General features: G+C 42.7%; 1 pseudogene; it reads right to left on the bottom strand.

The window, feature by feature from the left end:
• Nucleotides 1-212: 212 nt before the first annotated feature.
• LOC136637326 (5S ribosomal RNA) lies at nt 213-330 on the bottom strand (annotated as a pseudogene).
• Nucleotides 331-3,691: the final 3,361 nt, after the last annotated feature.

The raw sequence follows: 3,691 nt of genomic DNA on the forward strand, positions 1-3,691 counted from the left end.
CTTTATTTACCTCCCATTGGCTCAGGTAGCCCTCCACTTTGGCATGGCTGCAATGGCTCTGATAGCAAGGGATAGGATTTGAACCTTTGTCTCACAGTGGGGGGTTGGGAAAATGAGAAACTGGCAGACAAAATAGCTAGAGAAGCTCCAGTTGACTCGGTGTTTCTTGGTTGGTTGGTTGGCAACCTTCAGTCTCGAAAGACTATGGTATAAGCCTACAGCACCCGGTATTCCCAGGCGGTCTCCCATCCAAGTACTAACCAGGCCTGACCCTGCTTAGCTTCCAAGATCAGATGAGATCAGGCATGTGCAGGGTCAGTGTTTCTGAGCTTCAGAGAATTCTTGAGAAAAGACCAGCATTTCTCAAAAATTCTCCAAGAAGGCTTGGAACAACCACTCTAAATCAACCTGAGTGTGTTTTTCTCATCTCCAGTATTGATTAGCATTACCAGCAAATCCTAGATAGCAAACTTGTTGCATTCCTATCCTATACTAACAAGGTCATACTTACCTACCAGCAATAGAAATAGGGTGGAGACCACATAAAGACTGCACAGGACTGTCTAGCAGAGCTTTGCAATGTTGATAGAAAGTAGATTTAAAAGATTTGTGCTTTAGCTTAGAGATTTGTGCTTTAGGTTAGAGATTCATAGTCGACAGCTGGAGTCAATTATTTTGATTTCTTCTGGATATTTTTCAGGAGCCTAGCTGAGCTATGAGCTTGTCAGCATTATTGGTGATCCGTGGACAGTACTATTAGCTTATCACCTTTAAAAATGAGTTTATCACTCATGTTGGATTGATTAGTATTGGAGACACCCTTTCTGCTACAGGAGCTTTCAACCTTTCGTACACCATGACCACATGTTAGAGCAGAAACAAGATTCTGGCATTCACTTCTATAGTCTAAGAGACTCCATGGCTTTTTCCTGTCTAGACGTAAAGGAAGGGTGGTCCCCTGGATCTTTACATGACTATCACAAGGGTCATGAAATCCAAACCAAGAACCCATGTCCTGTTGTAAAATTCCATGGAAAAGATCAAATACTAACAATGACAATAATGCAGGTTCTGCCCACATCATCTTCCAGGGATGCTGTATGCTAAAATGATCCTAAATATTTTTGCTTGGCAAGCAACATTTCCAACTAAAATCAGTAAGGACTGGTTCATGCACAATCCTCAGTGTTTCCTCAGCACGGATGAGTGAATTTTCTCCATTCTCTTATTTTATTATTCCATGGTTTTGTTTTGTTTGTGTTCTAGTGCTCCTGAATATAGGAACGTTTCAAAAATTAACCCCAGAGCTGGGGTGTACAAACTTTTTTTTTTAAAATTGTTAACAACTCAGGGCCCAATCCTATCCAAATTTACAGCACCAGTGCAACTGCAATGCATTCCTGAGATGCAGGAACAAATGTTCCCATACCTTGAGGAGGCCTCTGTGACTACCTCCACATCACAGTATGCACTGCATGTCCCATTGGTACAGCTACACCGGCACTGGAAAGTTGGATAGGATTGGGCCCTCATTCAGTTCATGCATATACTCCTATACTTGTGGATAAAACACTGCAAAAAAGCTATCTTGATCTGTTTGCCTGGGAATACATCAAGAATAAACCAGGATTCTTCTTATATAGTGTACAATCTCTGCTCATGAACTGGAGGTTGTCCATGACTTTGTGTACCTTGGCTCAACGATCTCCGACACTCTTTCTCTCGATACCAAGCTAAACAAACACATCGGTAAAGCAGCTACCATGTTTTCCAGACTCACAAAGAGAGTCTGGTCCAACAAGAAGCTGACGAAACATACCAAGATATAGGTCTACAGAGCTTGCGTCCTGAGTACACTTCTGTACTGCAGCGAGTCATGGACTCTTCGCTCACAACAGGAGAGGAAACTGAACGCTTTCCACATGCGCTGCCTCCGACGCATCCTTGGTATCACCTGGCAGGACAAAGTTCCAAACAACACAGTCCTGGAACGTGCTGGAATCCCTAGCATGTATGCACTGCTGAAACAGAGACGCCTGCGTTGGCTCGGTCATGTCGTGAGAATGGATGATGGCCGGATCCCAAAGGATCTCCTCTATGGAGAACTCGTGCAAGGAAAGCGCCCTACAGGTAGACCACAGCTGCAATACAAGGACATCTGCAAGAGGGATCTGAAGGCCTTAGGAGTGGACCTCAACAGGTGGGAAACCCTGGCCTCTGAGTGGCCCGCTTGGAGGCAGGCTGTGCAGCATGGCCTTTCCCAGTTTGAAGAGACACTTTGCCAACAGTCTGAGGCAAAGAGGCAAAGAAGGAAGGCCCATAGCCAGGGAGACAGACCAGGGACAGACTGCACTTGCTCCCAGTGTGGAAGGGATTGTCACTCCTGAATTGGCCTTTTCAGCCACACTAGACGCTGTTCCAGAACCACCATTCAGAGCACGATACCATAGTCTTTCGAGACTGAAGGTTGCCAACACATGAACATGAGTGTTTCATGAATGCCCATGCACACTCCAGAGCATTGATAAGAACTGCATGAAACAAATCTTAATACAGTTGTACCTACAACCACTTCAAGATTTCTGTATTGACAGTATTTTATTAATGTAAATGAGTACTCAAATGCACATTGTACTGTTGATGAGAATCCCTGCTTAGCACTCATTTACTCTGTACTAGATGACCTATCACTGAGTGTGTGGATTGTCTCCATTGAACACTATCATATGCAGTAATACTGGAGGATGTCAAGGTTCTGTTCATAGCATTGTTTAGTTATACACCTGGATACTCTGTACCCAAGTGGAGGGGAATGGGAGTGTGCTGGCTATGGATTTGCTGCATGATTTACAGCCCAATCATATGATCAGGGTGTGGTGCCAGCTAATGGCCTGATTGAAATTTAATGTATATTAGAATAATAAATATTTTTTATTTACCTCCTGAATCTGTCTGATCACCCCCACCCGCCACCATAGCATGCAGTGCAGCCTCTGTTGGCATGGCGACCTGCTATAAGATGGCAGGGGATAGGATTGGGCTGTTACTAATATATGAGCACTGCTCATTTTTCTATTACAAATCTGTTCAAAAACTCTCAGGACAGCAGCTAGGTCAAAGAGATGGAAAGCAGAAAGCGTTCATTTCCTATCATATTACTTTTTTGATTTGCAAGGCATATATCATTGTGGCCACTCCTGTTTAAATGATGTATTGGAAAAAATTATTCTGGTATTAGAAAATCCAATGATACTCGGAAAAATTTACAACGGAATGGCTCGAGGCTGTGTCTAACTAATTGGAAATGCGGTTGAAAAGTTTAGGGGATTTGGAAATCCCGTCATTCTGTAATCCTGGTTAGTGGTGAGCAAATGTTATTGGTACCTGATGCTGGTTCCTTGGCACATCCTTGTGAAAGGAATGCGGTGATCTCAGTCTAGCATTTTAATAAATAAATAAGGATGCTCCACTCTTATGGTGCACCATTAGCAGAAGGGGTATTTCAATTGACTTGGTACAAAGTACTTTGGCAAACTGTTTTTTTGAGCACTGATTGTGGGCTGTTTATTCTTTCTCTTGATATAGATATAGATGATATAAATAGTAAGCATCACAATAGGATCAATTCTCATTGATATTTGCAATAAAACTTTTTAAAAATCCAATCAAAATAATAACTTGGCCTTGCATA

This window comes from Tiliqua scincoides, chromosome 1, assembly GCF_035046505.1.
Source record: "Tiliqua scincoides isolate rTilSci1 chromosome 1, rTilSci1.hap2, whole genome shotgun sequence".
Classification (NCBI taxonomy): domain Eukaryota; kingdom Metazoa; phylum Chordata; class Lepidosauria; order Squamata; family Scincidae; genus Tiliqua; species Tiliqua scincoides.